The sequence below is a fragment of the Columba livia genome, chromosome 20 (assembly GCF_036013475.1).
Source record: "Columba livia isolate bColLiv1 breed racing homer chromosome 20, bColLiv1.pat.W.v2, whole genome shotgun sequence".
Taxonomy (NCBI): domain Eukaryota; kingdom Metazoa; phylum Chordata; class Aves; order Columbiformes; family Columbidae; genus Columba; species Columba livia.
This window is the reverse complement of record NC_088621.1, coordinates 364836-389401: the sequence shown is the minus strand read 5'-3', so window position 1 is coordinate 389401 and position 24566 is coordinate 364836. Positions and strand designations below refer to the sequence as shown.

Genomic DNA, 24566 nt, shown 5'->3' with positions numbered 1-24566 from the left:
CCAGGCTCTGCACAGGGAAACGGCGCTCTCACCGCAGCTGTTCTCCTAAGAACTGCTCTGCCTTACTTCTGATGGAACAATAATCCGCACTCTTACGGGGTTGGAGAAGTTGGATTTCTGAGGGAATTTGACAGCAGCTTTACTAGTTTATGGCAGAAAAGGCACTTAAGGAGATTTTGTTTGTCACTTGAAAATTAGCCCAGAGGAAAGAGAATCTTCAATTCAAATTTAATTAAAAACTGATGAACCGAAAGCCTTGCAGTGGCTCTGTGAAGTCCTATTCTTACAGCGCTTATAAGCAGGAAGAAGAAAATAAACACAAGAGATTTAAAACTAAAACTCACAGAAAAATGGGCCAGACTGTAACCCAGTGGCACCAGACCATCACCGGAGCAGAAACCGTCCCGTTGTGCTCGAACAGCGGTTCGTAGAGAGACACGGAGGAGGCTCCTTAGCTGCCTGCGTACAACTGACAACAGCCCATTACACTTACCGCTATTTAACCATCTCCTAACATCTCAAGGCCAAGCCAGCACAACCTCCAGGAAGGTGCAATTTGTTCAGGCACAAATTCCTTTGGCTGAGGCAGAAGTAACGGGATGAAACTCCCAGCTCCAGCTTCATCCTCCTGCTCCATCCTGTTTTCAGAGACCTTTCCTCTGCTCTCTCTAACCCGCTCACCTCAATTAACTCGCTGGCAAAGGCTAACGAGTCGCGCGGTGCTGTTTCAGCGTTCGACAAGATCCGTCGCTGGCTTTGCGTTCGAGCTCCCGCAGCGGGAGAGGGAGCGCGACCCAGGATGCGCGCACCCCGCGCCTTCACGAACCACAGCGAGCCTGTGCGGCGGCACGCAGCCGCGGCCCCCCGGCCCCCGAACACCAGAGCTTGTTCATACACCGCTAACAACACCTCAAACGAATAACGACTTTGCCCAAGAGAGGTTAGGCAGCACTCGCCATCTCAGTTTGCTCCAGAACGGATCTGAGGGGTGTCACTGGTGTCACCGGAGCTGCTTCACCAGGGCTGAGCCGGGCACGGTGCCCACAGCTCTGAGCCACGCGGCCCGAAAAGCGCCCAGGTGGATGTGAACCCAGCACAGGGACCTCTGAGGGCAGAGTGTGTGGCTTCACATATCCAGACAGACCAATTTAATTAACCGTGGGGACGTAAATTATTGGCTGTTGCTGTTTTTATTTCAGAAAAACCAACTGGCATTTTACCATATCAATATAATGCAAAAGAGCCACTAAACCGGCCTGATCCTGGGCCCTGAACACTTCAGATTGATGATCGTTTCTTTGCAGCTCTTACTGGCAAAGAACAACTTTTAAAATGGCCCGAGTACCGACCGGCCGGCTAGAGGGATCGCATCTCCTCAGACGCTCCAGACCTCCTGTTATCACCCTGCGGGGGATGTGATACACGCTGTTGTAGACTCCCTGTCACAAGTGATTTATGAATCGAGTAAATTGTTCACATGAGCTTCATATATAGAGAACTGAAACCTCCTGTTACCTGAACTTGAGAGAAGGCACAGCAGCTGACTCCCCCAGCACCGCCTGCCCCCCCGCTCCGTTCTGAGAGCAGGAACTGCCGCAGGAGGTCACGGTGCATCTGCTCTGCGCCACCGGCACATCTGCGCCACCATCTGCGCCACTGTCACCTGCACATCTCGCTATCATCTGCACCACTGTCACCTGCACATCAGCGCCACTGTCACCTGCACATCTGTGCTATCATCTGCACCACTGTCACCTGCACATCTGTGCCATCATCTGTGCCACCGGCACCTGCACATCTGCGCCACCATCTGCGGCACTGTCACCTGCACATCTCGCTATCATCTGCACCGTCACCTGCACATCTGCACCACTGTCACCTGCACATCTGTGCTATCATCTGCACCACTGTCACCTGCACATCTGTGCCATCATCTGTGCCACCGGCACCTGCACATCTGTGCCACTGTCACTTGCATCTGCCCATCTGCACCATTAATGTCCCTGTGCAATTCCATTCCTCTTTGTAGCTCTGATACCGCAGTTAAAATGGATCTGTCTGGCCCGGTACAAGTTCTGACTTGCACTGACAGAATCTTCCAGAGAGGAAGGAGAAAACAAAAAGAAACTGGAAAGCTGAGCAAGGCTGTGGTCCTGAAAGAAGGGGGAAGGATGAATCCCCTGCTTGAGCAGCCTCTGTGCAGTATTTGCTCTTGGAAATCAATTGTCCTTGGTTCCCTGTTACTTTTTGCACTGACGGCTATTGCAGATGAAGAACTTGGGTATCAACAGCGTCACCTGCACCCTCCACGTTTCGCCGCACGGACACGCGTGGGTGTGCACGGGGTTTCCCCCGGGCCGGTCGGCTCCTGCTGCCTCTTGTACAAACCGCGACATGGCGCAAACCCGCTTCCCCCAACCACTGCACTTTTCTTTTCATTATTATCTCCTTCGAAAAGGCACAAATTGAAAATGAGATGCAGAGCCAGTGGCCTCTTTTGAGCTATGGTTATTAGCTGTGTTGAGGATGAAAGTGGTATGACTCCCTAGATAAATATATAGTTCATTAAAAGTGTTCTGGATCACTATATTCTACTGATCAAAAGCCTAAATCACAGAGTTAGTGACATTAAGGAGCTATATTATGATTTGAGTTATATCTGGATAAAACCCCACACGAGAATCAAGGGAAGCGCTGGCGCTGCTGCCGGGCTGTGCGGGGCTGGGAGCCCCAGCACCTTTCCTTCCCATCGCACAGCACCCGTCACCTCCCCTTCCCAGCACCCAGCACCTCTCTTCCCCATCAGCTCTCCTTCCCCCCTGGCCCACACCTCGGGCTGTCCTCACACAACTGTTCCGTTCGGGTTTGCTGCTGTTTCAGGTAGGAAAATCCCCCCTAGTGGTACAAACCAGCACGACAAAGCTCTGCCCAGGGCTCTGCGGGCCGGGCGCTGCTGCTCAGGGCTGTATTTTCAATCAATAATTTATCATAAGTATTGTATTTTACGGAACCACTGATTACCGGCTCTTGCCATTGAGAGCAGCACAGTCACATTTACTGCGGTAAGTGATGCCTCTCATATTCACGGACAGCGCGGTCTGCAAGTGCAATAGTTCTGGGGTTAATTCAATCAGCAGTATTTAAATCATGTCTGATGAAATATTAATTCTGGAGAACAACGGCATGCTGATTTACTCTGAGCCACTAACAGTGACTGAAGGTGATTTTCCCGTCTCTCCTGTACTATGGTTTCTTTACAGTGCACAGCTCAATAAAGACCCAGCAATAAGAAACCCAAAAGACCTGTACGTAGAGACTGGTCATCTTCAGAGATCTCTGCAAACCGCAGCCTAACCTGCTCAGCCTTTGCTAGAAATCTGCCACTACCATTTCCGATCATTTCAAATCTGGCTCAATAAAAGCCATCTGAGACAAAGGATATGAATACTGATGACAAGTTTTGCATCCAGATTATGTCTCAATCGGTCGATTTTAAAGAGAGCACGAGCCTCCCGTCCAGCTTCAGGCACCTCCAAGGACAGCGCAAAGCCAGGCGATTCTGGTCCCTGTGCGTCCCCTCCAGCGCCTCAGCCACGGCGAGGACGAGGAGGAGGACGGCGCTGGGTCCCAGCGCTGCCGCCCAGAGCCCCCGCTCGCTCGGCAGGGCCTCGCTCGTCTCCCCGTGCCTCCTCCCTCCCCGGTCGCCCTCCTGCAGCTCACGTTTGTGCCCAATCCCTTTTCAGTGGGATGTTCCTGCTCACCACACCACTTCTCCATGTTCAAGCAGGACAGCCCACAGCTGCACAAACTGCTTCATTTAGCTGTGTTTGCAATTAGACAACAGCATCGCTAATCAAAAGCAGGAAAGCGCCAGTTACAGACTGTTCCCCCCTCTTCCCTCTCCGGGAGTTCTCGTCTGGGCGTTGACAAATTGAAGCAGGCACGTCCTTTGACTAAGATGGATGGCAAGCCTAAATGATACCCACTGAACAAATGGCTGATTTGTGTATTCTTCCATTCAGGATTAGGCTAATAAGATGTTCATTATTGATCTATTACTCAGTCGTTTATCTGCTTGAAATAAGAGGACCGGGAAAATTCCACTATCCAGGTGGACGGCCATCCAGGGACTGATTTCCATGTTTTTAGGCCATGTTTTAGCGGAGGGTTTGCTCAGGTAATTAAGTGGGACATATCAAAACATCCGTTAAGCTGACACGGTGCTTTAAAACACATTAGAAAAACTCGGGGTGTCTGAAGTCTCTGGGTTCAAGGCAGCTGGGGGGCAGGAGGAACCGGAGCCACTGACCCGCTCGTCCATCCCCGCCCAGCCCGTGTTTCAACACCTGCCCAGGTGCTCTCGCCTTCCCGAGCCGGGTCCGCGGCCTCACCCCAGCGCTGAGCACCCGGCTTCGACACGCTCCGCACCGCGAGCTCAGGGACCTGCTCATCGCCCCATATCCTGCAACTGCCGCTGGGCACCAGATGAACTACAGGAGCTACACAATCATCCTCCAGCAGGTACTCACCCAGCACCTTTGTTCTCTCGCCTCACTGAAGCACAACGAGTTCTAAAGGAGCACCCCCCTCTTCCAGACCCTTGGTATCTTCTGCAGACAAAGACCAGGAGGGCAGAGAAGAGTTCTTAATTTATACTTCATCTACTGGGTCTCAGTTAATTTAACAGGTCCCTACATTCATACAACAAATTATCCCTCCAGAAAACTGAGCCAGTGCCAGGACATAACTGTTTCATTTAATATACCCGCTGTGTAATGAAAGCATCTCTCTTTACATGTGCTGTCTTGTACCTTACATTAACAGAAATTCTTATGCATATTAGTGCTCTGTTTCCTCTAAGTAATGTGTCATTTCAGGCAGACAGTTGAGAAGAAAATACAAATGTAGCCTCGAGAAGTGCACTTTCAGCTGGTGAGACGCTTTCTTCCCTGTCTGCCAAGAATAATAGGAGTGATCAGATTTAGCACAGGGTCAGCTGGAGAGAGCAGCCGTGCGGCACTGGCGCCCAGCACACAGCCCGGCCGCGGCAGCGCCGGCGTCTGCGGCCCCGGTGTCCCTGCGGCCCCGGTGTCCCTGCAGCACCGGTGTCCCTGCGGCCCCGGTGTCCCTGCGGCCCCGGTGTCCCTGCAGCACCGGTGTCCCTGCGGCCCCGGTGTCCCTGCGGCCCCGGTGTCCCTGCCGCACCGGTGTCCCTGCAGCAGCGGTGTCCCTGCAGCAGCGGTGTCCCTGCGGCCCCGGTGTCCCTGCGGCACCGGTGTCCCTGCAGCACCGGTGTCCCTGCGGCCCCGGTGTCCCTGCGGCACCGGTGTCCCTGCCGCACCGGTGTCCCTGCAGCAGCGGTGTCCCTGCAGCACCGGTGTCCCTGCCGCACCGGTGTCCCTGCAGTGCTGGCGTCTGCAGCCCGGGGTGTCCCTGCAGCCCTGGGTGTCCCTGCAGTGCTGGTGTCTGCGGCCCTGGGTGCCCCTGCAGCAGGTCCCGGCCAGCCCATGTGTCACATCGCTGGTGGGTGACTGAGCAGGACCCGGACACGATGCTCCAGGCACGGGATGAGCCCATCGGGCTGTCCTGCTGCCCGCAGCACAGGGCTCTGCCGGCCGGCACGGCCACTGCTCACGCTGCAGCGCCCGGGTTCTGCTGGTGGGTCCCTGCTCCTGGTCACTGAGACATCCATCCATCCGTCTGTCTGTCCGTCCACCTGCCAGCCCTCTGTCCCCACCGCCTGGCCGTGTCTGCAGGGACGCCCCGCCGTGCACCCCGTGCTGCACCATTCCCACGCTGGTTTGAATCTTCTCCATCCCACCCCCTTTCAAAAGTCCGTGCAGACCGCTGAGCTGTGACCAAGTAAAAAGCTCAGTCCTAGTTAATTTTACTCTTTTGCATAATGCATTTAGGAGTGTATCTATTTTTTATTGCAGAATAATATGCCTGGTTTATATACTGGCATCTTTTTGATGTCCTGAGATTCAGTGCAAACTCGCTATTCATCACAGGGAAAGCCAAACAAATACTAACACGGCTGTGTTTCACAGGCACAGTTGTGATCTTTTCCAGGTACTTCTTGCTTCATTACCTGAGTGAACAGTTTCATCTCACCCACCAGGCAGACCTCTCGAATGCGCCGGGGCAGGTATAACTTTGGCTACTTAACTCAGTCTAAATGGCACTCCAGTATTGCTCTTAACTGCTGCTCTTCAACAGTTTGCTGCTATAGTTGTTAATCACATTAAAAGGTATTGGATATATAATTTCCTTTAATTATGTGAAAATATTGGTTGCTTCCTTTCTTTGGAGCATTATGTACAGAGCAGCAATGATTAACGCCGAGAGTTTCAGAAGGCAGTCAGAGAAAGGTCCTAATTGTTGATTTACACCTTAATTGGAAGACACCTGCTTTTTCTTTTTCCCTTTTGATTTTTACTTTCTGAGTCCGAAATGATTCTGCATGTGTCATCGTTACATTAATCAATACGTTTTGTCTTCCACAAATCTGCCTAATTGCTTTTCTCGTTCAGACAACCCCGAAGTCATTTGCTAATGAACATCGTCACACACTAATATGGCATGGAGGATTTACGTGTGGCACTCTAAGCAGATTTAGAAGGGGAAAGCCACCAAGCTCGTCACTGCGGGTGCAGGAGCCCCCAGGGGCCGAGGTCCGTCCACCACGTCGCGAGTTCTCCATCCTCTCCATCCTGTCCACCCTCCACCCCGCACGGCAGGCGGCGGGACGCAGCTCCGCTCCCGCACCAGCCGCTTCTGAGAGAAGATGAAAGCTGAGAATATTTCATCTCTCTCCACTCTGGGCTTTTGCTCTCATATTGTCACAGCACATTTAGAACTCTGCCAATCCTCAAGAAGCTGCAAATATTCCACATCTTCCCTTCACACCAGCAGGTCCCTCTGAGATCGCTGCAACACACGTCAACTTCTGCTAATATTTGGTACGAAATATGCAGTATAAAGGATTTCAGACCAAAGCCAGCACTTCTGTTGGACACCGAAATGCTTGGACTCCGAGCGGGGCACTCGCTCTGTCCTGCTCACCTCGAGCCGAACTCGGGGACCGCGGGCTCCAAGCCGGGGTCACTCAGACCCACCCCAAAAAGGGACACGAGGAACTGGGGAGATGCAACAAATAACTGAGACTCTAACGAACTGCTCCGATGTCCGCACCGCCCCGCAGAGGTGACCGAGGGAGGAGCCGCCCGAGTGCCGCCCCAGGACGGCCCCGCGCCCTCGGAACCCACATCGCGCCTTCTGGGCGAACACAGCGGGCAGACCCCAGATCTGTACAGCGGCGGGAAACAGAGAAAAAGCAGTTCAAAAATAAATCATCTTAAATACAGTGCTCGGGTTTTCTGCATCCCATACACAATCATGGGCCTGGGCTTTCCTACCATGGCTCCAGAGGCCTTATTTTTGTTGGAGGCCACAAATGATACTGAGCCTCATAAGATGCTGTAATAGGAAGAGCCTGAAATGACAAATTAAGAGGAGGAGTGTTTGTGACAGTGATAAAGGGAAAGTTTAAGGCTTGTATTTAGATAAATTGGCTGGAAAATTTGATCCACACAGTCTTTCAAATATGATTATACAAACATAATTTGCATAAATATTATAATTAAAATTCTGCCTATGGCATAATAAAAAAGGGGAAATAGTATTAAATGATCAAGGCTTTTGAATGTTTGAAATATCACTGTGTGATGTTTCATGCTATCCATTAAATAAGTAATTTATTGCAAGACCTATCAAAGCAAAAGGAAATTAAGGCAGATAAGGCTGGCTTTTTATTTTGCAGGTTTTTTGCAGAGGATATCATTACTTTCGGAGCACATCAGATTTTCCCAAGGTACCAGCTCGGAGTACCTATAATACCGGGCGTGGTTCAGAGCTGCGATCCCCGGGGTGCGGGACGCGGCGCTGGGAGCAGCTCAGGGGCCGGTCGCCGCCGCGCCCGGGAGGGGGATCTGAGTTAAACCAAAGCTGTAAGTGTGCGCGGAGACCCCGCCGCCCTCCTCCCGCTGCCCGGTGCCCGCTGCCCGTCCGGGGACGACGCTGCGGGCGCAGCCCCCGGGCCGGCCCCGGCCCCAGCACCGCCGGCCCCCGCCGGCCCAGCCCCGCGCTCGCGGCTGCTGCCGGGCACTCAGAGCACGTCCCGATGGCGGTTTGTCCAATTGCCCATCTCAGCCTCCTGCAGACCAAAGGAGGAAAGGCCAAGTAGAAAATGCACTTGGAAATGTGCTGGGAAACCAGCTTACTTATCAGCCGCTGTTTTGTCCTTGCCATGCAAAGAGCTCTTTAAGTAAACTAGAAAGAAAAATAATACAATAAAGGGAAGAAGGCTTAAGAACCGTTTACAGAAGCATTTGGACTAAACTGCTGCAAGGTATGCTGACCCTTTGCTAAAGCAGCTCCTGTAAATCCTCTGCCTTCCTCACCTTCAGGCCTACGAACAACACAGTCTTGCTCCTGGTGTCACTTCCACTGCTGAAAATTTGTGACATCAATAAACTCCTGGTTTGTCAGTACAAATGGAATTTTAAATTGAATTCTTATCAAATTAGCCTTTCATCAAGGTCACGCAATATTGCGTGAACAACCTCTCCAGAAGCTGTGTACATGGCTGCTGCCGGAGGTGGAAACGAGACAAATTCTAATGAGATTACAGAGCCGGGGCACTCAATAACACGCGATGGAGCAGACGGGTGACATTAGGCTCAGCGATAATTTAAGTAAATAGATGTACGGACGCTGGAAGCACAGCGCTTCACCCCACCCCGACTATGAACACCGGCACTCGCGGCACCTCTCGTGATAACTCAGCAGTCAGATCCAAACCATGTTTTCTATATGGAACTGGGATGAACTGTAAAGCATCCCCTCTGCTGGGACACACACTTGGCCCCGCAGAGCCGGGGACACGCACCCGCCCGGCCCCGCAGATCTGGGGACACGAACCCGCCCGGCCCCGCAGAGCTGGGGACACGCACCCCCCTGGCCCCGCAGCCACCGGGAACCGCGGGCGGGCAGGAGCGGCCCGAGGAACCTGCTCCCACATAACACACCGATCCTCGCAAAGCAGCGCGGGCTGCTCTGCGGCCCGTTCGGATCCAGCATCTTGCGATCAAATGCGCAGATCAAATTACACGATCCAGAAACAAAATACACAGCTGTCCAAAGACTCCTTCCCAATAACAAAATAGACACATATTTGACAACTCCAAAAAATATTTCAGCAAACATAATAGAGAAGATAATGATAATTAGGATAGTATTTTATGCCATAACACTCTTGAATGCCCACAAAAATACAATATTTTCAGCAAAAGATAATTGAAAAGATTATTTGGCTTATCTAAAATAAGTTTTTCCAAGCCTCAGCACATCTGTTACAAGAATTCATGCAGACACGTGGCACGACGCTGCAGGCTCCCCACGCCGCTATCACTTTGAGAAAGGCGGACACAACATGGAGAGCTTTGCTCTCGACAGGGTCCCTCCGGCAGGAGATGGACACGATCGCTTTTTATCAGGCCCACGGAAAAGCGGATGGATCGCAGGAGCCCCGGAAAGCAGCGGCGAGCGCAGGAGCCGGCGCAGGAGCCGCCGCGCGGCACAACCGGTGTTCGCCCGCACGGCCCCGCTGACCCGGGGCTCGCGCTCTGGCGCTCCATTGCAAACCCTCCCATTTGCTCTGTGTTGCTAAGTTACGTGTTCCGCTGGCTCCTGAGCCGATGCCTCCAGCACCGCACAGACGGGCATCTTTTGCAGCTCGATACAGACTCTGGCATTCGCTTTTGGCCACTTCTCCAGCTGAGCATTTGTTGTTAGATTGTGTTCTTGCCGTGAGCAGCGGTGGGCTGGCCTGGCAGGACAGACATGCCTAACTGGAAGCCACTTTGTCTGCACTGGGGGTTTGCAGAGAAAATCCAGGCTCAGTTGCAATGGCACGACTGGTGCTGAGTCTGCGGTACGCAGGGGACACGGATACAGCTGAGGGAAGGGCAGTACTTCTGAGAATATTTTGAGATTTCAAAATCGGGTGTTCCAAATCAGAACACGACCGGAGGGTCCACACACTGCCTGTCTTTATCCTTCTCCGCTTGTCCCCCTCCCCAGACGCTCCAGCTCCAGGCAGACCCAGCAACCCCCGCTGCTGCGCTGCGGCATTTCCACCCCGGTCCGTTCAGCTGACAGGGAGGGGACGAAACGTCCTCAGTTCTCATTCTGGGTCCCTGGTTCTCCTCTGGAGCGGCCGTGTCCCCCCGCCCAGCACCGCGTCCCCCTGGCCACAAACGCCCCTGCCCGGCAAACCCCAGCTGGGCATCCACCACGCGGCACCCGCGGCCGTGTCCACCCGCCCAGCGCCGCATCCCCCGGCCGGGCACCCACCACGCGGCACCCGCGGCTGCTTTGTGACGCACAGCGTTTCTAAAAATATTCACCCCCACTCAAGCAGTAATTGCAGCTGACTGCGTAGAATCTGAAAACGAAAGGGTTTTACGGGCCCGCAGCGGGTTTAATCCTCCGCGCTGCTGCAGGAGGCAGCTGCTCACAAAGCACAAGGGCTGCTATGTTTTCTTCATAAGGGATCTGAGCACAGCACAGGAGCCAAACGTCCCGCACTGCAACTCTTCTTCACACGCCAAGTGAAGCAGCACCGCCTGTCCCAGCGCGGGAGCCTGGAGCTGGTGCGGCAGAGCCCGCCCCGCCAGCCGCGCTGCGCGCCCAGCACGGACCCGCTTCACACAGCAGGCGGGGATCTCCGGTGTTCAATATTCAAAATACGCCAAGCGCAACATCTGCGAGAAGCGCCAATGCAGTAACGCGCTCTTGTGCTTAACCGCGGGCTCCCCTTCGCCAGCCCACCGAAAAGGGTTAGAATTAGACCAATTTCCCGCAGTTAAAGAAATGCGTGTTCACAGGCTTATAAAGGCTGGCAGGTGAACAAACCGCGCTACAGGCAACTGCAGATGCTCTCTGTGACACTGTAAAATTCTCACGACTTCTCCATTTGCAGATGAAGGTTGCCTTGCGAAACGACAGGCGAGCCAAGCAGGCTCCCCAGAAACCCGCAACTTCTGTTGAGTTTTAATGGGTTTATTTTCCATCAGAGAACAAATGATCAGTGGTCGGGGAAAAAAGCCTGCTCAGAAATGGATCTGTGCACCTATCCCTTCTTAGCCACGAGTGGAGGGAGAGTTATAGGCCAAGATACAGCACTAATTTTTATTGTAAACTACTCTGGGAACATATTTTGCTCAGAGCCATTAGCAGAGAAAGCAGATTAACTGGAAAAGCTAATGGCACAGTGCAGTATAAATACGTACATAAATGTTTGCCTATATCCCCTATTAACAGGTCACATTTTCTCCACATCTTTTACCTTTAGTTATGAGATTTTTGTATGGATTTATACCTTTCCAGGCTTTAAACACTCGTGAGGGAGGAGGAATGGCTGGAGCTCAGCAAGGGCTGACGAGCTGCCAAGGGCAATATCATGAAATCAAGGAAGAACTACTATAACAAACTATAATGAATTTTCTAATTCTAATCTTCATTTCGCAAATTATCCATTCTTAGACCCTATAAAGAAAAAACCTCCTTACAGTGTTCCTTGCTGGATAACCACTAATTCTGCCCGATGCTCCAAGAGGTCTTTCACCGCTGTTTCCTGGTTCGAAGCGGCCGCCGCTGCCGCGGCGCAGCCGGGTCGCGCTCACCCCGCGGTGTTTGCTCCTGCCCCCGACCCAGGAACGCCAGCCAAGAGCCAGCGCTGCCGCCGCCTCTGCTACACCCGCGTGCAGTTCTGCGCTGGTCTCAGCGGAGCCTACGCAATCAAAGCGATGTATTATTTATGAGACATACATATTAATCACTATCAATATCTATTTACACATGCATAAAAGGAGAACAGCAACAGGTAATGGCCAACGAGGGGCAGTGCGTGTCCTTGCGATCGGGGAACTTGGCAAACTATCAACACACCAGCCAGACATACAATACACTCTGGGACTTGAATATGGGACCAAGTGTAAACGCTCAGTGTTAAATCAGCTCCATGACTTGTTTATAAACCACAGTAAAATAAAGCCTAGTGATCCAGGTGTTCAGGCAGAGGGATTTTAAACCACTGCTTGGATGTGGCAGGGATCCCTGTCACCAGAGATTTACTACAGGGGGGAAATAACAGACCAAGCCGAGGATATGTAGAAAAGCTCAGGGCCAAAGGGAAATCAGGGCTCACAACCACAGCCGGAGCTGCTGGTGACCAGTACGTGCCACCGCGTGTTTGAATAACTGCAGATTCCCGCGTGTCTCTGGGAACCTCGGAGGGGTTTTCACGCTCTTCACTCCGTTTTCAAACTTATGGCTGTTCTCATCAATAAAAGATTTGGTTTATTCACTGTGGCAACCACATAATGAAAAACAGGTGCAGCTATGTAGTATTTCTCTTTAATTACTATTTGTGGCGTGAAAAAGAATTAATTATTCTGCATTGTTAGAACAGAATGAACCACCTACTAATTACAATCTTGATTTAATTCGGGTGCTGTTGCACAACATTCTATTAGTCCAAGTAAATATTAGCAGAGTTTTAATCATTTTTTGTCCTCCTCCCTGCAGGAAACATCCACCTGATGGGACAGACACAGGCAGGTTACAAAGGTGCGTCTGTTTCCTCTCCAACACCGAGTCCAGAGACACACGTTTATTTCCCTGTCCCCAGCACGGACGAGCGCGTCCATTCCCCCCGCCCTCGGAGCTGTTTTCTCTGGCACCAGGTTCGTTCCAGTGACGCACGGGCGAGCTGTGCGAGTCACAGGGAAGCCTAGTTTGCCATTATTTATTCATATCACCCTTCAAGGCGAAGCCACTCAAGCATTCACAAACACTTTTTCACTTTAAATGCGAGTATGTACGAACGGACACGCCTGTTAAGCATCAGCCTCGCTAACAAGCTTCCTGAGGGTCAGTTTTTAGTTCCTGGTAGGGCCTGATGTCCAAATCTTACAAAACCAAAGCACAGAAAGGCACAGCAGCGCCCATCCACACGGGAGCTGTGTTCGCGTTTACTGAGCGCGAGTTCGCGATGAGACGCGCGGGGCTCCCGCACCCCTGCCTTACGCACGGCTGCGCGCTCAGCGGATCCTTCGCCTAACTGGCAAGAGCTCCGCTTGCCGGAGCGCTGCAGGGACGCGGCGGGGCTCCCGTCAACACGCACAGCCAAGGAGGGAGCATCGCACCCCGTCACTGATAACGGTTCTTTATCCTTTTCTTTCTCCCTCTTTCCTGCCTTATCATCCAAATCACCAGAAATCATGAGATGGTATAAAACAGTGCTACATGCTGTACAGATCCCAATATTCATGTAAAATACAGCTGAACGAAGCACTGATTTAGTTGAACAGAGTAACTTTACTGCAGCAAAGCAAAATCATTTAAACACATTAAGAGCCCAGTAAATATGGGTTTTTTTGTTGTTTTGTTCCAAACTGGAACCAAACTTCATGGCTGCCAAATCCCCACATCACCAACTCTGTTTAAGCTGTTTGCTTAAACACTTTTAAAAAGCTAAGTGAATTCCCAGTCACATCCTGAAATTACCATCAGTCAATCCACTCTCTTCAGCACATTCATCAGCTATACGGGATGCTGATCCAGGCTGCCCAAGGAAATAACCAGCTGTTTGAAATCATTTGGAAACCTCTCCACAAAGCTACACCAACCTTCCTAAGAACAGAGTCACAACCTGGCCGCCTCTTCCTGACATCGTTACACTCGAGGGCAAACGGACGCTTCGATGTGCTGGTGAGCGCCGCACAGGGCGCTGGAGCCGGAGCTGCCGGTGCTGGTCCCTGCGCCAGCACGCGGGACGGGACGGGGCGGCCCCAGCGACACCACAGCCACCAGCAGCGAGGTCCTCCCGCCAGGATCCGCTCCACAGCGAGGTGTGAACCTCCGACAGCAGCAGGGGCGGGCGGTTCTCACATCTGCTGCTGCTGTTGTGGATTTTGGAGGGGCGTTTGCCGTTTTCCCCTGGAGCGCACACAGACGGGCCACCGATCGGGCCACCGATCCTCCCACCCCAGCAGGACTGGGCCTGAGCCAGGTCCTGCCTTTGGACCCCGGCGAGCTAATCCTGCGCAGCACAGCGGTGGAAACAGTGGACGATGGGGAAGCCATCAGCTATTTCTCTGCCATTGCTTCTTTACCTCAATTCCTAATACAGATTTGTATGTACAAGGAGCTCAAAGGAGGAGCAATAAAGTAGGGGGAAAACCCAAGTGCTCACTCTGATGGTTTGAAGCACAGTGGAGATTAATTGCAGCTCTCCAGTGCTGGAAACTCTAACCTATGAATACATAATCATCACAGATAACTGCTGAACAAAACAGCTGCTCGAGCACCCCATTACATATATTTATAGTGGCGGCAGCTTGGAAAGAAGATCCCGCTTTACAGAGAGAGTTAAAAAGTGATGCGATTTGCAACACACACACACGCATTAAACAACCATAAAGCTCCCCCACCTCAGCGGCACCGCATCGTAATGTATGTTGGCATTATGTCAGGAAAAGCAGTTTCCTCGATTCAGCCACATTAATGTTCCTCCTAATGAACTCTCTGGAGGAACTGTCATAAATGACAGAATATCATAAAAGAGCTTCGCCTCCAATAAAGGCCGGAGACAGCATACACTGCGATTATATTCAGGGACGAGCTCTCGTCTGATGTTCCGAGGCAAGGCACTGATATTTCTGGGTTATCAGTTCTCCACTGGGTTAAGCTTGTTCCTTTCATCTCTGCAGCAGCATTTGAAGTCGTAGTCACGGAAAGGAACTTTACAGATGTCCTTCAAAGTTATCAGAGATAATAATTGAAATAGTTCTTTGGCCTGACAATAAAGTCAATGACTAAAATTATTCAAGCTTCTAAAAATCAGATATTAAACTAAGTTTCTTCCTTCTGGTAATGAGCTCATTTGGTTGCAAAGATCCTCTTAATAAATTCAGCTTGATTAACTCCAGCCTAGTTAGAGAGGGCTATGTTACGCTGTAGAGATTCATTTTAATTGCAGAGCCACTGGGAGGAGGAGGAACGCCCGCCCGCCCGCGGGCAGCGGCCGCGCCTGCTCCAACGCCGCTGCGCGTCCAAAGGGTTAAAGCGGAGAGGACGGGAAAGGAAGGTTGCGACCCCTCCGGTTCCTTTTGAAAAGAGTGATGTTATATAAATTGCAACTGCAATCTGGTTTCACGAGGAACAGATACTCGGGTTCAGGATTCACATTCCAGCCCCGTGCTGCAGGCCTCTCCTCCCTCGGCAGGGGATACAAGCCCCCGTAACAGAGCACAGGAAGAAGCAGCCAGACACAGAACAACTTCATCGCCCCATGACCAACGAGGGAAAGGCGCCACAGGTGCTGCGCTGCGCACCCCGGCGCTCGGAGCAGCCCCCCGGAGCCAGCGCGCTGGGACCCGTTCACCGCACCGCGAGCCGCGCTTCCCGCCCTCCCCACAAGCGCCGCCGGGCTCTGCTGCCCACCCCCACGGTTCACCCGCTGCCTCCTCCATCCCCGCAAAGGAGTGGCCAGCGTGAGCTCATACAGCCTCCTGTGAGACCAAAGCAACCTCACAAGTAGAAAGTGTCCTCCTCTAACAATCTCACCGTCTCCATCACCCTGACAGCGTGTCTTCAGCAAGCCACTACAGCCTGAACTTCAGTGGGCAGGAGGCAGGGAGCCCCGTCACACCCCCAACGAACCAGCTGCCCCGCTTACCTGCCGGCTGCCATCGGCATCGAGAAACTCCCCTCTGCAGATGTAAAAAACAGACGAAAAATCAATCATCATCACCCTGATGTGAGAGAACTCCCAGTGCTCCAGACACGTCAGGTCACTTTTCACTTCTCATAACAGGTATCGGTCCCCTGCTCCTCATCAAAACCAAAACCACCCAGAACTGAACATGCAGAAGCCAGTCCTGTCTCTGTGGAGCCTTTCCAACCCCTTCCCCTAAAAAACCCCAACAATAATGATCACAAAACAGCCCAGCCCAAGGAATCAAGTATGTTTCTGTCTGTAAAGGAAAATAAATTGGGGTGACAACATAATAATTTAAGCAAGTCTTCTCCTAGAGTTCGGAGCAAGAAAGCTCTGGAGACAGCCCTGGCTGAGCCTTTGCAGAGTCTCCAGAACGGTACAGCCACAGACCCCACCAGCACAGTGCCAGATTCTGGTCACAGTTACCCAAATCTCTGCAGGGGTTCAGACAGCCACAGGAACCCAGGACACAAGGACAGAGGCAGAGTCACCCCCTGCTCTTTATCCACCTCCTGGAGCAAGTCGTTAGAGCCAACTGCCCAGTGACAGGTGTGGGGGGTGACGGGGCCCAGCTGGGCTCAGCCTGGCCCAGAGCTCAGCCCAGCTCTGCTGGGGCAGGGTGGGCCGGCCCGGGACTCAGCTCCCACAGCACCTGCTCAGATCCCGAAGCACAGCGCCGCGCCGCGGGTCCCTTAATTCGCTCTATTGGCTCCTGTAACCGAAAAGCAGAATGGGCTGTGGGGTCTCCCATTTCGAAAAGCAGACTTCCATTGGTTTAGGCTCCCTAAGCAGCAGAAATACGAATGCAGGCAAAGAAAATGTACACACTGCCTTGCCTTTCTCATAGCTTGTTTCCAAGAAATAAACCAAAGATCCCCTTCAAAATCCAAGTCTTTCCAGCTTTTACTCACTGCTCGAGCACATGCCATGCTCCCCGAACACCCTCCCAGCTGCTGAATGTTTCCAGAAATGCTGGGTTGCTCTTCATTTACCATTTAACGAATCGCCCTGAAGCTCACCCTTCACTTCTCACCTTTTGCTTATCAGCTCTTTCCTCCCATATCTGCTAATTATTGCAGACATTTTTGTTTAAGGGAGATTTGCTCCTTTCCTGCCCGCCTTCTCTTTCTACATGACCCCGCAGTAACGTTGCTTATCAAAGTCAACACAATCTGCCTGGTTTGCATGTGTGAGAACAAAGACGGTAAGTGCAAACAAACGGGCAACGTTACAACACCCGGCGTGGCGCTCGCAGGTCGGCACGTCTGCGCTCCTCGAGGGAAGGGGTGTCCGCTAGGAGAACACAGAGCACGTCCCTCCCAGCTGCCCCGTGCTGCACCTAAGTCAGGATGTGTGCCGGGACGCCATTATGTAAAGCAGAGGTGGAATGTGAGCGCTGTTTATGTAAAGCAGCAGATGGTGGAATTACATAATTTGAAATGTTATATGTATACATATATATCCACTTCACTGAGGTAACAGGAAACTACACCTAAGGGACAATGCCTGTTGCTAGCTTTGGTGGGGGCCTATAAACTGTGTGACAACTTACATGTTTTTGGCTGCTACGTCTCAAGAACAAAATATTCGGGTGCAGACTTCGTCTCGGATGGGCTGGGACGTCAGCGGTGCTGGGACGCGGCACGGGCGCAGCACACGGCGGCGCCGGGAGCAGAACGGCAGCGGGTCGTTCCCCACCACGGGAGGCGGCAGAATCACAGCAGAGAGGCCTCAGAGAACGTCACCGTAATTCTCTGCAGCAGCTCCTGCGCTCTTAAACGTCTCCATAGCGCTAGAGCTACAAACCACGTGGGAGCAAAACTTCCAGCACCGACTCTGCTATTGTAATAAAAGTCTGTAAGGCAGCTGGTTAATTCTAAATGCCATTCAAAGGATCAATGTACAGAAATGCTTTGTGTGACCTTCCTTGTGGAGCACTTGAGGCTTTCAAAGCAGGTCAGAGACAGCGCGGTTGCTCCTGCCTCTCCTCTCTGCAGCGAGAGCGGGGGACTGCGCCTGGCCTGGACGCACACAGTTATTCACAATATATAAATAAAGCTCACTCAGAAGTGATCTTGAAGGCACTTAGGATAATCCTAGTGATGAGTACCAAACTGGCTGCTGAGTGTTCGCCAGACTGGGCTGTAAAATAGCATTTGTTTCATTTCTAAGTGTGCTTTGCTGAGTAAATGTCTGGGGCCAGACATAAGGAGTCACTGCCGAATTCAGCTCCTGTGAAAGCGGCGATATAAATAGCCCAATCTGTAACAGAATGTGAAATAGCAGGTATGTGCTGCATGCTGAAATCCTTCGGAGATCTGGCTCGATCGGATGGACGCTGATGGTTGCCTGAAAACGCAGCCTGGAGAGGTGCTGCTGCAGCACACTGTGGGTGCCCAAGACCTGTTACCTGCTCCCCCAACGCCAGACACGCGGTTTATAACCTGCTGCCGCGCGTCCCTGGCCGTGCCGCGCTGGTGAGGGACGAGGCGCCATGCGGGAGGCTCCGCCGAGGACGTGGCCACGTCCCTGTCACACGCTGCCGCCACGAAGGAGCGACGGCGCTCCGTGTATCCCGGTGTCCGTGCTCCGCGGCCACGGCTCGCAGGGCACCCAGCTGGAGTTACTGTCTTCACCTGCACGGGAGAAAGAAACATTGACCAATGTTTCCAGAAAAAATGGCATCCTTCAATGCTGATGTTTGACCCATCTCCCAAAACACAGCAAGCCGAGTATCTCCACCAAAGCTGTATGCATTTTAATGCTTATAATACCTGAAGATTTGCGGAAGAGCTGGACCACGTTACTCAAAAGCCGCAGCCCCAGGAGCTCCCTGGCCCTCAGTGACAAAGCTCCAAGCCTGCTGGAATGCGTTTGCTTCACCTCACGATGAGACGGGTCTGCTCAGCGAGGTGAGAGGCAGAGCTGGTGCGGCGGGAAAGCTCCTTTCCCCCCGGAGACCGCAGTCGCACCCGCGTCCCACGGATCAGCTCCTTGTGTCCGAGTCACGAGGCAGCTCTGGGATGAGCTGCAGCGCTGGGAGGAGACCCGGCCGCGGGACCAGTGTCTCCGTGTGGCCAGCGCCACCAGAAACGGGCTTCCACGGGCCCTCTGCTCCAGCACGTGAGGAGTTACTGCCGCCTATCTTCTGATAACCAGGCGCTTTGGAGAGGAGGATATGGACATCGTCTCTGGAAGCTGGGACTATGCTGGAAATGGCTGTTGGCCTTAAAATGCAGAAAGAAACAAGAGCTGGCTTGGAGTGCACATTAATTTAAAATGTAATTTTCATCCTCTGCCTAGTGCTCACGTGGGATTTATGCTATTAAATATTAAATACCAAGACCTTTATGCAACGAGGCAGCTTTACTGAATAAAATTATATCAAACAATGAAATCACAAGCTTTGCAGATATTAACCATGTAATAGGTTTCAGAAAATGTTGCAGTGAAGGCCCCAAAGGAGAAGCCTCTGGGCATCCCAGGGCATTCCCAGGGCATTCCCAGGGCATTCCCAGGGCATCCCAGGCATCCCGGGCATCCCAGGCCGAGGACACAGCCCGCGCGGGGCAGCGGCTCCGCTGCTCTGACATCCTCCCTCTTCATGCAGGAAAGGCTTTCACGCAGGATACGGTGTTTCTTGCAGGACCATCCCGTGATTCTGTGATTTCAAAACCTTCATGTTTCCCACATTCTGTGGAAAAGCACTGTGTACCTGGAAATCAGCCGTCTCCACCATTTCTGTTGCATCTGCTTATAGCTCAACAACCTGCGAAGGAGACGGCCAGCCAAAGTAGCAATGGAAATAATTCACAAGGTCAAAGGAGCGCATGGTGCTTTGGGCATGAAGGCCTCAGCTTTGCTCTAAGCTGCGCTGATAATCGGCACCAGCCAGCGGGGAGCGCGTCCCAGCAGGGTGTCGCGCTGCTCTGTGGCCATATGGCTGAGTGATGTTTTGCTCAGTTCTATTTTACGGTTGGAGTTTTCCTTGCAGGGCTGGCAGGCGGAGCAGTCAGAACTCCCAAGGGGCTTTTCTGTTCTGGCAGCTCCACGAGAGCCATCCCTGCCGGGGACCAGAGCCGTCCAGAGCAGCGGTGCCGTGCCAGGACACGGAGCCTGGGGACAAACCGCAGAGAAGCGCCGGAGCGGCGGGAGGGAACGGCCGGACAGCCAGCCCTGCCAGCTCTGTCCGGCTGTACCTCCCTGCACAACGGCACCCGCGGCAGCGCCGGCGGCCAGGAGGGACGGTCCTGTGCCTCCAGCACACGGCGAGGTCCCTTCGAGTGCCAGCAGGGAAGAGCCACCAGGCCTCCGGCACAGGCGATTACAGCACACATCATTGGCCGTATGAGCCTCGGACACTTCTGCACACACATCTGCACACAAGGGTTACACAGAAGAACACGTTTTTCAGATGTTTGCCCTGTCCTCAGTGAAAAGGAGAGGCCGAGCAGACAGACAAGGGGGCTGGCGAACTCTGGAAAGCCTTATGTCCCCAAAAATGTGTGGGGGTGTGGGGGCGGCTCCACTGGCCGCTACCCCGGGAGGGAAGCACACGGTCCAACAGGCGCTGCCGCCTGACGCAGCACCACCGGTGACCATCGGCGCCACAAAGGCACACAGACCTCTTAAAACCAGGGGAACCCAGCAAAGTAAGTGTGGCCTGGGAAGCATTAGGACACATAGAAAAGATGTACAAGTAAATATTGCCACATAAATAACGACAGCTTGACACTATGGCTACTATTTTCCTACCGATATTTTGATGTTTTCACTTACGGGCATCACAAATGACTTATTCCTGTCCCTAAACACCAATCAGAGCTACCATTAGTAAGGTTCTGACCACAGGCAGGTGCAATAAAATTGATCAAGATGTTGACACTTAAAGATACAGGCAAATGAACATGATAAACTGCCAGGAGCTGCGAGCAAGAAACACAACGTTCTTTCTTCGTGAAACAGCACCTGGCGAGGACGGTTCTTCTGACTCTGTTTCTTTGTAGACAACAGCGTTCCCAGCCCTCTTCCCTCCCGCGCCTGCACCGCTCCAGGCAGCCGCAGGTTCGCAACGCCGCGCTGCAGAAAATGAGGAAGGTGCTGCTGAGTAACAGTTCTCCTGACAATCCAGTGGCGTGAATTCCCTGGAAAAGTGAAAAACTCTAGTGGGCAGTGAAAAATAATGGATTAACCAAGAGAAGTAGCTTGACAGCAGATGCTCGATTTGAATTCAAAGAGAGAAGTAAAAATGGCTGGGCCCAAACAAACCTGTTGACCATGAAGCAGACTGTGCTGTACCTGAAGTGAAAAGGCTAATTCATCAAGCTGTAATGAGAATCTCATTGCAATTCATCTTTTATGTGAACATTTGCAGGCAACAGTCTGGATGTCAGGGGAAAGGCCTGTAATTAATTTATCTCTGTTGTGTAAAAGGTAACAGATCTGAACGATGGGTTCTGTTCCAACACAGCTGTCTCAGATAAAAATCAAGCAGATTATTTAGGTCTGATTTCTACATTCCTTCAAAGGAGAAATAAATAGCTGCAGAAATTCGGAACCCTGAGAAATAGATGGTTTGGAGGAAGGAAAGAAGCAGAAGCCAACCTCCAGATATCACCTTGGCAGGACGAGTGAGACCTGCGGGGAATGGAAAGAACACGTCGAATTTGTTTGCAGTTGTACAAATAAATGGCACAGGGACAGCTCTTGCCCTTCGGCAGCTTTGGGGGCAGAGCTGCGCTTGCACAGGGCCAGAAGCGGCTCAACACGGGTGTTCTGTGGGAGCGGGGCCGGCGGCGCAGACCTGCCGGGCTGCAGGACCCGCCGGAGCTGCAGGCACGGGCGACGCAGCAGCTCGGGACAGAGAGAGACCGGGTCGCTGTTTGCAGCCAGTGCACTGGGTGGGCTCATTACAGAGACAAGGAGGAAACTACGGTCAGTGGAAAACGAGGCAGCTGACGTCTGCAAAGGAACAACCACCGTGCCAGCCCTGCCGGGCGTCTCTGCGGCAGCGCCGTGCTCTGCACAGCGACCACGCGGGGCCGGCGCGCAGAACCAGCTTTGGGGAGGAGGAAAGAACCGCAAAGCAGAGACAGGAAAGGCGGAGAAACACCGGGGAGCCCTGAAAAACAAAATGTAAGGGCAATCTGGGTATCTTCCTAGAATTGGGGATCTCAGGTTTTTTCTACTTCGCATCACGATGCAACTCTTCACATTGAAACTCCCAGGCAGTAGCCAACTGTGGCGTGATCCACAGAGACGCAGGTCTCCAGTGATTCCTTTTACTTTTTCCCCGGCCTGCGAGGATGTTCCTGCCAGCTGGGAAACCCCGAGGACCTGTCCCTTCCGCTCTTTTGCTGGCAACCACGAGGAAAAATCATCACGAATGACCTCTCTTTTCTGTTCTCCTTTCCCTGTGCACCGGCTGGCTCCAGCAGCCTGGCCCGACATCCCTCTGCAGCATCTACCAAAACAGACTCATTTCCTCCATAAACAGACTTCCCGGGCTTCTCAAGATAATGCTTCATGAAAAAACAGTACAATGGAAATACTTTACACGGGCTTCACTCTTTTAAATGAACTACTTTTTTGTTTAAAGAGCTATTGAAATAAGCAATTTTCCTCCCTTCTGTTATTCCCAGCTCTCTGCACATCAAGACACATCTTTCTAAACTGGCCATACTGAAATCCATTGGATAACCTTCAAACAGCAGAAATGGGGCTCTCTGGGATTTCTCTCATAAAGCAGCTCACCAGAAGAAAAACACTGAATTGGTCTTCCAAGAGTGTGCAGGAAAGAAACCAAACCAGCTCAACCCCCCGATCTTTTCTCGAACAACTTCTGGCTGAATTCTGAGCAGCGTGGGGACCCGCGCGCTTGGGCGACGGTCACGGCAGCGGGACCAGGGCAGCGAGACCGCGGCAGCGGGACCAGGGCAGCGAGACCGGGGCAGCGGGACCAGGACAGAGAGACCGCGGCAGCGGGACCAGGGCAGAGAGACCGCGGCAGCGGGACCAGGACAGAGAGACCGCGGCAGCGGGACCAGGGCAGCGGTGGCTGCGGGCGCTGCACCCGCGGGGTGCGTGACGGCATGCAGCTGCTGACGTTTCTGACGTGACACCTGCGTGAACTGAGGAACCTGTCTGACCTCTGGAGACTCGGACCGACTCACGTTTCAAGCAGAAAAATCGCCCAGACATGGCCCGTAGAGCAGAGCGGACCCGTGGGTTGTGATTTCCTGTTTCTGTATGAAGATCACGGTCGCACAGCGAGCGGCGGGGTGGGACAGCCCCAGCCCTGCTTCAACCGCAGCGCTGCCGCGTTCCACCGGCGCTCGGCACCACGGCTGCAGCACGGACAGCGCGGATCGCGGGAAAGCTGCGGTGGTTCTGCAGAAACTGCTGCTTGGCTCGTGCTCCCCCCATCAATATTTGCTTTTTCACAGTAAGTTTTCTCCATTTTCGGTTGTTCTGGTTTGAGTCCAGTTTGCTCTGTGGGGGATGATAGGTTACTTAGCAACCAAAATTAAAGTTAGATTATTGTATTAATATTGATGCTATCATCGCATGAATCATGATTCCAGTAGGAGGAATAATTTCAGTTTCTTTAAAATATTGATTTTGGAAAGATGCCCCAGTGCGGGCACATGGGGCTGAACTGCGGCTGTCGCGGCCCAGGACGAGCAGCACCGCTCGCGCCAGATCCGCAGAGCGAATTCTACCCCGGCGCTCCGGCAGAGCCGCCCGCAGCTCGGTGCTCAAACCCCAACACAAAACAGCGTCTTCACGTTCTCCCCGTGCACAGGAGCATTTGACAACAAGTTGTCACTGGTACACATCACCGTAACTCACTGGATGAACGTGCTCACCTTCAATCTTATCAATGTTTTCAAAGACAAACTTAGGAAATTAAGTCACAGTTTTATCTCTTTCCACCTTTTTTTTTCATTTGCTAAAGCCTGTCACACATTTCAGTTAAAATGTTTCAGATCGTCTTCTCCGCTTTAATAATGGTTTCACAAATTAGTTCATTTAACTAGAAAATAATAAATAAATAAATAAAACTCCGCCAATCAAACTCACTTCGTATCAGCTTTTCACACGCTCGACCTTTCCTGGAGCTTCCTGGGCTTCACTGGGACCAGTCCTGGGGACAGAAGCTCCCGGCGCACGTCAGGCCATGAAGCTCTGATGGAGTCGCACACGATTTCAAAGCTCAAACGCCTGTAGCGGGGTGTGCACTTAATGTCAACACCCTTCCTGAACACTGACCGCAGCAGCGGTACGACGGGTCCTGGCTGGGACATGGGGCAGCACGGGACAGCACGGCGCAGGGACACGGGGCAGGGACACGGGGCAGGGACACGGGGTAGCACGGGGCAGGGACATGGGGCAGGGACACGGGGCAGCACGGGGCAGGGACACGGGGTAGCACGGGGCAGGGACATGGGGCAGCATGGGGCAGGGACATGGGGCAGGGACATGGGGCAGGGACACGGGGCAGGGACACGGGGCAGGGACATGGGCTGGAAACCTCCCTGGGGTTCCCAGGATAAGGTCAGACACAGAAAGGAGCCATGAACACAGAGTTCTGTTGACTCGCAATACTTGCCACATAAAACACAAAAATTGGGTTACATAAATAACATTCTGCGAAAATGTCTTTAACAGTTGTGCTTTGACCATCTCTAAGATCATAAATTTCACTCTTCGTAATGTT

General features: G+C 52.6%; 1 long non-coding RNA gene across 2 annotated transcripts in view; it reads right to left on the bottom strand.

Moving 5' to 3' along the window:
* LOC102087512 (uncharacterized) overlaps positions 1-24566 on the bottom strand; it is a 174560-nt gene that overhangs the window by 47571 nt on the left and 102423 nt on the right. For both annotated transcript variants that reach the window (XR_010467302.1, XR_010467301.1), the window contains 2 exons: positions 18622-19074; positions 17400-18483 (listed from right to left, as the gene is read on the bottom strand). This is a non-coding gene — a long non-coding RNA (uncharacterized LOC102087512). The remainder of the gene's footprint in view (positions 1-17399; positions 18484-18621; positions 19075-24566) is intronic.